Consider the following 13,213-nt stretch of genomic DNA (forward strand, 5'->3'; position numbering starts at 1 on the left):
CAGCAGCAGGTGAATCCACTTTGTCCAAAAGGGATCTATTCCATTCAATTGCAAATGATCTAGATAAGACAGAGAACTGCAGCACGGGGACATAGCCGAGTTGGTCAGGTTGAGTGGTGATGAGTTTGCTATTTGGATGAATAAAGAAAGTCAAAAGTGTGAAAGATAAAAAACAAAAGGAGGAAGTGTGAAAAGTGAATGGGCCAAATTGAGGTGCATATGAAGACGTATGCTTTCTTCCAATTCATTAAATCGGGCTAATATGAATCAGGTGAATTGAGTTCTGCTTTTGGAAACTGGGTTAAGAAGGGGTGCACCGTTCCTGGAGGTACTGCAATACCAGGTCAATGCGTGGAGTGGACAGAGCAAGCTCTTTTTCCATCTCCCTGTTCTAAAAATCCATTTAATATATGGTCCCCAGATAGGGGACGTATCAGATATTAAACTGATAAGAACAGATACTACACTTGATCTTAGCCAAAAGGCCGAGAAGCGATAACCAGAATTGGTTTGGGCCTCGAGTGGCACCCTGGCCTATGCCGGACACATCTTAGGGAGAGAGAGCGAGAGGGAGACAAACCCACGCCTACACAAGACATTTTGTCACCCAAGCCAACCCTTGAAAAGGCTGCTTTGCAGAGCAAAAACAAGAAGAATGGTGCGTTTTGCAGCCGCCGCCCACTGCAATGAATCTGAATAACTCCTCCTTTAGGGCGCAAGCAACTCCCCTCCCCCTTGCAGTCTTTCCAATTCACGATACAAAAAGACGGACAGGACAGGTTGCCTGACTTTCCGTCACTGCCACCCTTTGCCATCCTTACCCGTAGAAAGCCCTTTCATCATCCCCAAACCCTAATCTTTTCCCTTTCCTTCCCAGCCCCCAAACCCTGCCCTCTGTACCTTTCTCACCACCCGCTTCCCTTCTCCTGTCATCCCCCTACCACCCGGGAAAAAAAGAGATTGCCCCCTCCTTCCACTAGCCCACCCTCCCACCCAAAGAACAACTTCTTCTGCGCAGCTTGTTTTCTAGGCAGCAGCGCTATTGTGATGTCATCGGGGGGCATTGTGACAAGCCGCCAGTGTTCCGTCTCTTCATGTTGTGCACAGTTCAAACGGAAAATACATCAACAGGCAGACTACAGAAAAGCTTACTATCAAAGGTTAGAGGGGGGCTTTCTCAGAGGGCTTTTTACAGTTTTTCTATTCCCAATTAGCCGTTTAAGTGTACTTATTGAAAGTAGTAATTCTTTCATAGGCCGCCCTTTCTTAGTATTTGACGTTCCTTATATTGCGGTATGAGGCTTCGCAGTAGGTTGCAAACATTCATCACCCATGACTGTCCCCAATTGAGCTCAGAAGCTCAATGTCTATCATGACCTCTCTTTTAGAATGTCCAAGAGCAAGCAAACTATTCCTCCAGGAGAGGGCGCCAACAGACTACTAAAGAGATCATCATTACTCAAAGAAAACCCCAAAAACCAATGCATGATAGGAATAAACAGGTAACTTTCTTTGGAGTGGAAGCGGAGAGATCGCACCAGATGCCAATTCTAGATCTTATCACACCTGTGGTCACTGCAGCAGCAGGTGAATCCACTTTGTCCAAAAGGGATCTATTCCATTCAATTGCAAATGATCTAGATAAGACAGAGAACTGCAGCACGGGGACATAGCCGAGTTGGTCAGGTTGAGTGGTGATGAGTTTGCTATTTGGATGAATAAAGAAAGTCAAAAGTGTGAAAGATAAAAAACAAAAGGAGGAAGTGTGAAAAGTGAATGGGCCAAATTGAGGTGCATATGAAGACGTATGCTTTCTTCCAATTCATTAAATCGGGCTAATATGAATCAGGTGAATTGAGTTCTGCTTTTGGAAACTGGGTTAAGAAGGGGTGCACCGTTCCTGGAGGTACTGCAATACCAGGTCAATGCGTGGAGTGGACAGAGCAAGCTCTTTTTCCATCTCCCTGTTCTAAAAATCCATTTAATATATGGTCCCCAGATAGGGGACGTATCAGATATTAAACTGATAAGAACAGATACTTCACTTGATCTTAGCCAAAAGGCCGAGAAGCGATAACCAGAATTGGTTTGGGCCTCGAGTGGCACCCTGGCCTATGCCGGACACATCTTAGGGAGAGAGAGCGAGAGGGAGACAAACCCACGCCTACACAAGACATTTTGTCACCCAAGCCAACCCTTGAAAAGGCTGCTTTGCAGAGCAAAAACAAGAAGAATGGTGCGTTTTGCAGCCGCCGCCCACTGCAATGAATCTGAATAACTCCTCCTTTAGGGCGCAAGCAACTCCCCTCCCCCTTGCAGTCTTTCCAATTCACGATACAAAAAGACGGACAGGACAGGTTGCCTGACTTTCCGTCACTGCCACCCTTTGCCATCCTTACCCGTAGAAAGCCCTTTCATCATCCCCAAACCCTAATCTTTTCCCTTTCCTTCCCAGCCCCCAAACCCTGCCCTCTGTACCTTTCTCACCACCCGCTTCCCTTCTCCTGTCATCCCCCTACCACCCGGGAAAAAAAGAGATTGCCCCCTCCTTCCACTAGCCCACCCTCCCACCCAAAGAACAACTTCTTCTGCGCAGCTTGTTTTCTAGGCAGCAGCGCTATTGTGATGTCATCGGGGGGCATTGTGACAAGCCGCCAGTGTTCCGTCTCTTCATGTTGTGCACAGTTCAAACGGAAAATACATCAACAGGCAGACTACAGAAAAGCTTACTATCAAAGGTTAGAGGGGGGCTTTCTCAGAGGGCTTTTTACAGTTTTTCTATTCCCAATTAGCCGTTTAAGTGTACTTATTGAAAGTAGTAATTCTTTCATAGGCCGCCCTTTCTTAGTATTTGACGTTCCTTATATTGCGGTATGAGGCTTCGCAGTAGGTTGCAAACATTCATCACCCATGACTGTCCCCAATTGAGCTCAGAAGCTCAATGTCTATCATGACCTCTCTTTTAGAATGTCCAAGAGCAAGCAAACTATTCCTCCAGGAGAGGGCGCCAACAGACTACTAAAGAGATCATCATTACTCAAAGAAAACCCCAAAAACCAATGCATGATAGGAATAAACAGGTAACTTTCTTTGGAGTGGAAGCGGAGAGATCGCACCAGATGCCAATTCTAGATCTTATCACACCTGTGGTCACTGCAGCAGCAGGTGAATCCACTTTGTCCAAAAGGGATCTATTCCATTCAATTGCAAATGATCTAGATAAGACAGAGAACTGCAGCACGGGGACATAGCCGAGTTGGTCAGGTTGAGTGGTGATGAGTTTGCTATTTGGATGAATAAAGAAAGTCAAAAGTGTGAAAGATAAAAAACAAAAGGAGGAAGTGTGAAAAGTGAATGGGCCAAATTGAGGTGCATATGAAGACGTATGCTTTCTTCCAATTCATTAAATCGGGCTAATATGAATCAGGTGAATTGAGTTCTGCTTTTGGAAACTGGGTTAAGAAGGGGTGCACCGTTCCTGGAGGTACTGCAATACCAGGTCAATGCGTGGAGTGGACAGAGCAAGCTCTTTTTCCATCTCCCTGTTCTAAAAATCCATTTAATATATGGTCCCCAGATAGGGGACGTATCAGATATTAAACTGATAAGAACAGATACTACACTTGATCTTAGCCAAAAGGCCGAGAAGCGATAACCAGAATTGGTTTGGGCCTCGAGTGGCACCCTGGCCTATGCCGGACACATCTTAGGGAGAGAGAGCGAGAGGGAGACAAACCCACGCCTACACAAGACATTTTGTCACCCAAGCCAACCCTTGAAAAGGCTGCTTTGCAGAGCAAAAACAAGAAGAATGGTGCGTTTTGCAGCCGCCGCCCACTGCAATGAATCTGAATAACTCCTCCTTTAGGGCGCAAGCAACTCCCCTCCCCCTTGCAGTCTTTCCAATTCACGATACAAAAAGACGGACAGGACAGGTTGCCTGACTTTCCGTCACTGCCACCCTTTGCCATCCTTACCCGTAGAAAGCCCTTTCATCATCCCCAAACCCTAATCTTTTCCCTTTCCTTCCCAGCCCCCAAACCCTGCCCTCTGTACCTTTCTCACCACCCGCTTCCCTTCTCCTGTCATCCCCCTACCACCCGGGAAAAAAAGAGATTGCCCCCTCCTTCCACTAGCCCACCCTCCCACCCAAAGAACAACTTCTTCTGCGCAGCTTGTTTTCTAGGCAGCAGCGCTATTGTGATGTCATCGGGGGGCATTGTGACAAGCCGCCAGTGTTCCGTCTCTTCATGTTGTGCACAGTTCAAACGGAAAATACATCAACAGGCAGACTACAGAAAAGCTTACTATCAAAGGTTAGAGGGGGGCTTTCTCAGAGGGCTTTTTACAGTTTTTCTATTCCCAATTAGCCGTTTAAGTGTACTTATTGAAAGTAGTAATTCTTTCATAGGCCGCCCTTTCTTAGTATTTGACGTTCCTTATATTGCGGTATGAGGCTTCGCAGTAGGTTGCAAACATTCATCACCCATGACTGTCCCCAATTGAGCTCAGAAGCTCAATGTCTATCATGACCTCTCTTTTAGAATGTCCAAGAGCAAGCAAACTATTCCTCCAGGAGAGGGCGCCAACAGACTACTAAAGAGATCATCATTACTCAAAGAAAACCCCAAAAACCAATGCATGATAGGAATAAACAGGTAACTTTCTTTGGAGTGGAAGCGGAGAGATCGCACCAGATGCCAATTCTAGATCTTATCACACCTGTGGTCACTGCAGCAGCAGGTGAATCCACTTTGTCCAAAAGGGATCTATTCCATTCAATTGCAAATGATCTAGATAAGACAGAGAACTGCAGCACGGGGACATAGCCGAGTTGGTCAGGTTGAGTGGTGATGAGTTTGCTATTTGGATGAATAAAGAAAGTCAAAAGTGTGAAAGATAAAAAACAAAAGGAGGAAGTGTGAAAAGTGAATGGGCCAAATTGAGGTGCATATGAAGACGTATGCTTTCTTCCAATTCATTAAATCGGGCTAATATGAATCAGGTGAATTGAGTTCTGCTTTTGGAAACTGGGTTAAGAAGGGGTGCACCGTTCCTGGAGGTACTGCAATACCAGGTCAATGCGTGGAGTGGACAGAGCAAGCTCTTTTTCCATCTCCCTGTTCTAAAAATCCATTTAATATATGGTCCCCAGATAGGGGACGTATCAGATATTAAACTGATAAGAACAGATACTACACTTGATCTTAGCCAAAAGGCCGAGAAGCGATAACCAGAATTGGTTTGGGCCTCGAGTGGCACCCTGGCCTATGCCGGACACATCTTAGGGAGAGAGAGCGAGAGGGAGACAAACCCACGCCTACACAAGACATTTTGTCACCCAAGCCAACCCTTGAAAAGGCTGCTTTGCAGAGCAAAAACAAGAAGAATGGTGCGTTTTGCAGCCGCCGCCCACTGCAATGAATCTGAATAACTCCTCCTTTAGGGCGCAAGCAACTCCCCTCCCCCTTGCAGTCTTTCCAATTCACGATACAAAAAGACGGACAGGACAGGTTGCCTGACTTTCCGTCACTGCCACCCTTTGCCATCCTTACCCGTAGAAAGCCCTTTCATCATCCCCAAACCCTAATCTTTTCCCTTTCCTTCCCAGCCCCCAAACCCTGCCCTCTGTACCTTTCTCACCACCCGCTTCCCTTCTCCTGTCATCCCCCTACCACCCGGGAAAAAAAGAGATTGCCCCCTCCTTCCACTAGCCCACCCTCCCACCCAAAGAACAACTTCTTCTGCGCAGCTTGTTTTCTAGGCAGCAGCGCTATTGTGATGTCATCGGGGGGCATTGTGACAAGCCGCCAGTGTTCCGTCTCTTCATGTTGTGCACAGTTCAAACGGAAAATACATCAACAGGCAGACTACAGAAAAGCTTACTATCAAAGGTTAGAGGGGGGCTTTCTCAGAGGGCTTTTTACAGTTTTTCTATTCCCAATTAGCCGTTTAAGTGTACTTATTGAAAGTAGTAATTCTTTCATAGGCCGCCCTTTCTTAGTATTTGACGTTCCTTATATTGCGGTATGAGGCTTCGCAGTAGGTTGCAAACATTCATCACCCATGACTGTCCCCAATTGAGCTCAGAAGCTCAATGTCTATCATGACCTCTCTTTTAGAATGTCCAAGAGCAAGCAAACTATTCCTCCAGGAGAGGGCGCCAACAGACTACTAAAGAGATCATCATTACTCAAAGAAAACCCCAAAAACCAATGCATGATAGGAATAAACAGGTAACTTTCTTTGGAGTGGAAGCGGAGAGATCGCACCAGATGCCAATTCTAGATCTTATCACACCTGTGGTCACTGCAGCAGCAGGTGAATCCACTTTGTCCAAAAGGGATCTATTCCATTCAATTGCAAATGATCTAGATAAGACAGAGAACTGCAGCACGGGGACATAGCCGAGTTGGTCAGGTTGAGTGGTGATGAGTTTGCTATTTGGATGAATAAAGAAAGTCAAAAGTGTGAAAGATAAAAAACAAAAGGAGGAAGTGTGAAAAGTGAATGGGCCAAATTGAGGTGCATATGAAGACGTATGCTTTCTTCCAATTCATTAAATCGGGCTAATATGAATCAGGTGAATTGAGTTCTGCTTTTGGAAACTGGGTTAAGAAGGGGTGCACCGTTCCTGGAGGTACTGCAATACCAGGTCAATGCGTGGAGTGGACAGAGCAAGCTCTTTTTCCATCTCCCTGTTCTAAAAATCCATTTAATATATGGTCCCCAGATAGGGGACGTATCAGATATTAAACTGATAAGAACAGATACTACACTTGATCTTAGCCAAAAGGCCGAGAAGCGATAACCAGAATTGGTTTGGGCCTCGAGTGGCACCCTGGCCTATGCCGGACACATCTTAGGGAGAGAGAGCGAGAGGGAGACAAACCCACGCCTACACAAGACATTTTGTCACCCAAGCCAACCCTTGAAAAGGCTGCTTTGCAGAGCAAAAACAAGAAGAATGGTGCGTTTTGCAGCCGCCGCCCACTGCAATGAATCTGAATAACTCCTCCTTTAGGGCGCAAGCAACTCCCCTCCCCCTTGCAGTCTTTCCAATTCACGATACAAAAAGACGGACAGGACAGGTTGCCTGACTTTCCGTCACTGCCACCCTTTGCCATCCTTACCCGTAGAAAGCCCTTTCATCATCCCCAAACCCTAATCTTTTCCCTTTCCTTCCCAGCCCCCAAACCCTGCCCTCTGTACCTTTCTCACCACCCGCTTCCCTTCTCCTGTCATCCCCCTACCACCCGGGAAAAAAAGAGATTGCCCCCTCCTTCCACTAGCCCACCCTCCCACCCAAAGAACAACTTCTTCTGCGCAGCTTGTTTTCTAGGCAGCAGCGCTATTGTGATGTCATCGGGGGGCATTGTGACAAGCCGCCAGTGTTCCGTCTCTTCATGTTGTGCACAGTTCAAACGGAAAATACATCAACAGGCAGACTACAGAAAAGCTTACTATCAAAGGTTAGAGGGGGGCTTTCTCAGAGGGCTTTTTACAGTTTTTCTATTCCCAATTAGCCGTTTAAGTGTACTTATTGAAAGTAGTAATTCTTTCATAGGCCGCCCTTTCTTAGTATTTGACGTTCCTTATATTGCGGTATGAGGCTTCGCAGTAGGTTGCAAACATTCATCACCCATGACTGTCCCCAATTGAGCTCAGAAGCTCAATGTCTATCATGACCTCTCTTTTAGAATGTCCAAGAGCAAGCAAACTATTCCTCCAGGAGAGGGCGCCAACAGACTACTAAAGAGATCATCATTACTCAAAGAAAACCCCAAAAACCAATGCATGATAGGAATAAACAGGTAACTTTCTTTGGAGTGGAAGCGGAGAGATCGCACCAGATGCCAATTCTAGATCTTATCACACCTGTGGTCACTGCAGCAGCAGGTGAATCCACTTTGTCCAAAAGGGATCTATTCCATTCAATTGCAAATGATCTAGATAAGACAGAGAACTGCAGCACGGGGACATAGCCGAGTTGGTCAGGTTGAGTGGTGATGAGTTTGCTATTTGGATGAATAAAGAAAGTCAAAAGTGTGAAAGATAAAAAACAAAAGGAGGAAGTGTGAAAAGTGAATGGGCCAAATTGAGGTGCATATGAAGACGTATGCTTTCTTCCAATTCATTAAATCGGGCTAATATGAATCAGGTGAATTGAGTTCTGCTTTTGGAAACTGGGTTAAGAAGGGGTGCACCGTTCCTGGAGGTACTGCAATACCAGGTCAATGCGTGGAGTGGACAGAGCAAGCTCTTTTTCCATCTCCCTGTTCTAAAAATCCATTTAATATATGGTCCCCAGATAGGGGACGTATCAGATATTAAACTGATAAGAACAGATACTACACTTGATCTTAGCCAAAAGGCCGAGAAGCGATAACCAGAATTGGTTTGGGCCTCGAGTGGCACCCTGGCCTATGCCGGACACATCTTAGGGAGAGAGAGCGAGAGGGAGACAAACCCACGCCTACACAAGACATTTTGTCACCCAAGCCAACCCTTGAAAAGGCTGCTTTGCAGAGCAAAAACAAGAAGAATGGTGCGTTTTGCAGCCGCCGCCCACTGCAATGAATCTGAATAACTCCTCCTTTAGGGCGCAAGCAACTCCCCTCCCCCTTGCAGTCTTTCCAATTCACGATACAAAAAGACGGACAGGACAGGTTGCCTGACTTTCCGTCACTGCCACCCTTTGCCATCCTTACCCGTAGAAAGCCCTTTCATCATCCCCAAACCCTAATCTTTTCCCTTTCCTTCCCAGCCCCCAAACCCTGCCCTCTGTACCTTTCTCACCACCCGCTTCCCTTCTCCTGTCATCCCCCTACCACCCGGGAAAAAAAGAGATTGCCCCCTCCTTCCACTAGCCCACCCTCCCACCCAAAGAACAACTTCTTCTGCGCAGCTTGTTTTCTAGGCAGCAGCGCTATTGTGATGTCATCGGGGGGCATTGTGACAAGCCGCCAGTGTTCCGTCTCTTCATGTTGTGCACAGTTCAAACGGAAAATACATCAACAGGCAGACTACAGAAAAGCTTACTATCAAAGGTTAGAGGGGGGCTTTCTCAGAGGGCTTTTTACAGTTTTTCTATTCCCAATTAGCCGTTTAAGTGTACTTATTGAAAGTAGTAATTCTTTCATAGGCCGCCCTTTCTTAGTATTTGACGTTCCTTATATTGCGGTATGAGGCTTCGCAGTAGGTTGCAAACATTCATCACCCATGACTGTCCCCAATTGAGCTCAGAAGCTCAATGTCTATCATGACCTCTCTTTTAGAATGTCCAAGAGCAAGCAAACTATTCCTCCAGGAGAGGGCGCCAACAGACTACTAAAGAGATCATCATTACTCAAAGAAAACCCCAAAAACCAATGCATGATAGGAATAAACAGGTAACTTTCTTTGGAGTGGAAGCGGAGAGATCGCACCAGATGCCAATTCTAGATCTTATCACACCTGTGGTCACTGCAGCAGCAGGTGAATCCACTTTGTCCAAAAGGGATCTATTCCATTCAATTGCAAATGATCTAGATAAGACAGAGAACTGCAGCACGGGGACATAGCCGAGTTGGTCAGGTTGAGTGGTGATGAGTTTGCTATTTGGATGAATAAAGAAAGTCAAAAGTGTGAAAGATAAAAAACAAAAGGAGGAAGTGTGAAAAGTGAATGGGCCAAATTGAGGTGCATATGAAGACGTATGCTTTCTTCCAATTCATTAAATCGGGCTAATATGAATCAGGTGAATTGAGTTCTGCTTTTGGAAACTGGGTTAAGAAGGGGTGCACCGTTCCTGGAGGTACTGCAATACCAGGTCAATGCGTGGAGTGGACAGAGCAAGCTCTTTTTCCATCTCCCTGTTCTAAAAATCCATTTAATATATGGTCCCCAGATAGGGGACGTATCAGATATTAAACTGATAAGAACAGATACTACACTTGATCTTAGCCAAAAGGCCGAGAAGCGATAACCAGAATTGGTTTGGGCCTCGAGTGGCACCCTGGCCTATGCCGGATACATCTTAGGGAGAGAGAGCGAGAGGGAGACAAACCCACGCCTACACAAGACATTTTGTCACCCAAGCCAACCCTTGAAAAGGCTGCTTTGCAGAGCAAAAACAAGAAGAATGGTGCGTTTTGCAGCCGCCGCCCACTGCAATGAATCTGAATAACTCCTCCTTTAGGGCGCAAGCAACTCCCCTCCCCCTTGCAGTCTTTCCAATTCACGATACAAAAAGACGGACAGGACAGGTTGCCTGACTTTCCGTCACTGCCACCCTTTGCCATCCTTACCCGTAGAAAGCCCTTTCATCATCCCCAAACCCTAATCTTTTCCCTTTCCTTCCCAGCCCCCAAACCCTGCCCTCTGTACCTTTCTCACCACCCGCTTCCCTTCTCCTGTCATCCCCCTACCACCCGGGAAAAAAAGAGATTGCCCCCTCCTTCCACTAGCCCACCCTCCCACCCAAAGAACAACTTCTTCTGCGCAGCTTGTTTTCTAGGCAGCAGCGCTATTGTGATGTCATCGGGGGGCATTGTGACAAGCCGCCAGTGTTCCGTCTCTTCATGTTGTGCACAGTTCAAACGGAAAATACATCAACAGGCAGACTACAGAAAAGCTTACTATCAAAGGTTAGAGGGGGGCTTTCTCAGAGGGCTTTTTACAGTTTTTCTATTCCCAATTAGCCGTTTAAGTGTACTTATTGAAAGTAGTAATTCTTTCATAGGCCGCCCTTTCTTAGTATTTGACGTTCCTTATATTGCGGTATGAGGCTTCGCAGTAGGTTGCAAACATTCATCACCCATGACTGTCCCCAATTGAGCTCAGAAGCTCAATGTCTATCATGACCTCTCTTTTAGAATGTCCAAGAGCAAGCAAACTATTCCTCCAGGAGAGGGCGCCAACAGACTACTAAAGAGATCATCATTACTCAAAGAAAACCCCAAAAACCAATGCATGATAGGAATAAACAGGTAACTTTCTTTGGAGTGGAAGCGGAGAGATCGCACCAGATGCCAATTCTAGATCTTATCACACCTGTGGTCACTGCAGCAGCAGGTGAATCCACTTTGTCCAAAAGGGATCTATTCCATTCAATTGCAAATGATCTAGATAAGACAGAGAACTGCAGCACGGGGACATAGCCGAGTTGGTCAGGTTGAGTGGTGATGAGTTTGCTATTTGGATGAATAAAGAAAGTCAAAAGTGTGAAAGATAAAAAACAAAAGGAGGAAGTGTGAAAAGTGAATGGGCCAAATTGAGGTGCATATGAAGACGTATGCTTTCTTCCAATTCATTAAATCGGGCTAATATGAATCAGGTGAATTGAGTTCTGCTTTTGGAAACTGGGTTAAGAAGGGGTGCACCGTTCCTGGAGGTACTGCAATACCAGGTCAATGCGTGGAGTGGACAGAGCAAGCTCTTTTTCCATCTCCCTGTTCTAAAAATCCATTTAATATATGGTCCCCAGATAGGGGACGTATCAGATATTAAACTGATAAGAACAGATACTACACTTGATCTTAGCCAAAAGGCCGAGAAGCGATAACCAGAATTGGTTTGGGCCTCGAGTGGCACCCTGGCCTATGCCGGACACATCTTAGGGAGAGAGAGCGAGAGGGAGACAAACCCACGCCTACACAAGACATTTTGTCACCCAAGCCAACCCTTGAAAAGGCTGCTTTGCAGAGCAAAAACAAGAAGAATGGTGCGTTTTGCAGCCGCCGCCCACTGCAATGAATCTGAATAACTCCTCCTTTAGGGCGCAAGCAACTCCCCTCCCCCTTGCAGTCTTTCCAATTCACGATACAAAAAGACGGACAGGACAGGTTGCCTGACTTTCCGTCACTGCCACCCTTTGCCATCCTTACCCGTAGAAAGCCCTTTCATCATCCCCAAACCCTAATCTTTTCCCTTTCCTTCCCAGCCCCCAAACCCTGCCCTCTGTACCTTTCTCACCACCCGCTTCCCTTCTCCTGTCATCCCCCTACCACCCGGGAAAAAAAGAGATTGCCCCCTCCTTCCACTAGCCCACCCCCCCACCCAAAGAACAACTTCTTCTGCGCAGCTTGTTTTCTAGGCAGCAGCGCTATTGTGATGTCATCGGGGGGCATTGTGACAAGCCGCCAGTGTTCCGTCTCTTCATGTTGTGCACAGTTCAAACGGAAAATACATCAACAGGCAGACTACAGAAAAGCTTACTATCAAAGGTTAGAGGGGGGCTTTCTCAGAGGGCTTTTTACAGTTTTTCTATTCCCAATTAGCCGTTTAAGTGTACTTATTGAAAGTAGTAATTCTTTCATAGGCCGCCCTTTCTTAGTATTTGACGTTCCTTATATTGCGGTATGAGGCTTCGCAGTAGGTTGCAAACATTCATCACCCATGACTGTCCCCAATTGAGCTCAGAAGCTCAATGTCTATCATGACCTCTCTTTTAGAATGTCCAAGAGCAAGCAAACTATTCCTCCAGGAGAGGGCGCCAACAGACTACTAAAGAGATCATCATTACTCAAAGAAAACCCCAAAAACCAATGCATGATAGGAATAAACAGGTAACTTTCTTTGGAGTGGAAGCGGAGAGATCGCACCAGATGCCAATTCTAGATCTTATCACACCTGTGGTCACTGCAGCAGCAGGTGAATCCACTTTGTCCAAAAGGGATCTATTCCATTCAATTGCAAATGATCTAGATAAGACAGAGAACTGCAGCACGGGGACATAGCCGAGTTGGTCAGGTTGAGTGGTGATGAGTTTGCTATTTGGATGAATAAAGAAAGTCAAAAGTGTGAAAGATAAAAAACAAAAGGAGGAAGTGTGAAAAGTGAATGGGCCAAATTGAGGTGCATATGAAGACGTATGCTTTCTTCCAATTCATTAAATCGGGCTAATATGAATCAGGTGAATTGAGTTCTGCTTTTGGAAACTGGGTTAAGAAGGGGTGCACCGTTCCTGGAGGTACTGCAATACCAGGTCAATGCGTGGAGTGGACAGAGCAAGCTCTTTTTCCATCTCCCTGTTCTAAAAATCCATTTAATATATGGTCCCCAGATAGGGGACGTATCAGATATTAAACTGATAAGAACAGATACTACACTTGATCTTAGCCAAAAGGCCGAGAAGCGATAACCAGAATTGGTTTGGGCCTCGAGTGGCACCCTGGCCTATGCCGGACACATCTTAGGGAGAGAGAGCGAGAGGGAGACAAACCCACGCCTA

The 13,213-nt window shown here is 46.2% G+C and overlaps 9 non-coding genes across 9 annotated transcripts; all 9 read right to left on the minus strand.

Moving 5' to 3' along the window:
- Nucleotides 1-306: 306 nt before the first annotated feature.
- Nucleotides 307-497, minus strand: LOC142253977 (U2 spliceosomal RNA). The gene has a single exon (XR_012727003.1). It is a non-coding gene; the product is annotated as a U2 spliceosomal RNA (small nuclear RNA).
- A 1,387-nt stretch (nt 498-1,884) lies between these two features.
- LOC142252893 (U2 spliceosomal RNA) lies at nt 1,885-2,075 on the minus strand. The gene has a single exon (XR_012726256.1). It is a non-coding gene; the product is annotated as a U2 spliceosomal RNA (small nuclear RNA).
- A 1,387-nt stretch (nt 2,076-3,462) lies between these two features.
- Nucleotides 3,463-3,653, minus strand: LOC142253978 (U2 spliceosomal RNA). The gene has a single exon (XR_012727004.1). It is a non-coding gene; the product is annotated as a U2 spliceosomal RNA (small nuclear RNA).
- Nucleotides 3,654-5,040: 1,387 nt separating this feature from the next.
- On the minus strand, nt 5,041-5,231 carry LOC142253979 (U2 spliceosomal RNA). The gene has a single exon (XR_012727005.1). It is a non-coding gene; the product is annotated as a U2 spliceosomal RNA (small nuclear RNA).
- A 1,387-nt stretch (nt 5,232-6,618) lies between these two features.
- Nucleotides 6,619-6,809, minus strand: LOC142253980 (U2 spliceosomal RNA). Its single transcript, XR_012727006.1, has one exon. It is a non-coding gene; the product is annotated as a U2 spliceosomal RNA (small nuclear RNA).
- A 1,387-nt stretch (nt 6,810-8,196) lies between these two features.
- On the minus strand, nt 8,197-8,387 carry LOC142253982 (U2 spliceosomal RNA). The gene has a single exon (XR_012727007.1). It is a non-coding gene; the product is annotated as a U2 spliceosomal RNA (small nuclear RNA).
- A 1,387-nt stretch (nt 8,388-9,774) lies between these two features.
- LOC142253983 (U2 spliceosomal RNA) lies at nt 9,775-9,965 on the minus strand. Its single transcript, XR_012727008.1, has one exon. It is a non-coding gene; the product is annotated as a U2 spliceosomal RNA (small nuclear RNA).
- Nucleotides 9,966-11,352: 1,387 nt separating this feature from the next.
- Nucleotides 11,353-11,543, minus strand: LOC142253985 (U2 spliceosomal RNA). Its single transcript, XR_012727010.1, has one exon. It is a non-coding gene; the product is annotated as a U2 spliceosomal RNA (small nuclear RNA).
- A 1,387-nt stretch (nt 11,544-12,930) lies between these two features.
- On the minus strand, nt 12,931-13,121 carry LOC142253986 (U2 spliceosomal RNA). Its single transcript, XR_012727011.1, has one exon. It is a non-coding gene; the product is annotated as a U2 spliceosomal RNA (small nuclear RNA).
- Nucleotides 13,122-13,213: the final 92 nt, after the last annotated feature.

This window comes from Anomaloglossus baeobatrachus, chromosome 9, assembly GCF_048569485.1.
Source record: "Anomaloglossus baeobatrachus isolate aAnoBae1 chromosome 9, aAnoBae1.hap1, whole genome shotgun sequence".
NCBI classification, from domain to species: domain Eukaryota; kingdom Metazoa; phylum Chordata; class Amphibia; order Anura; family Aromobatidae; genus Anomaloglossus; species Anomaloglossus baeobatrachus.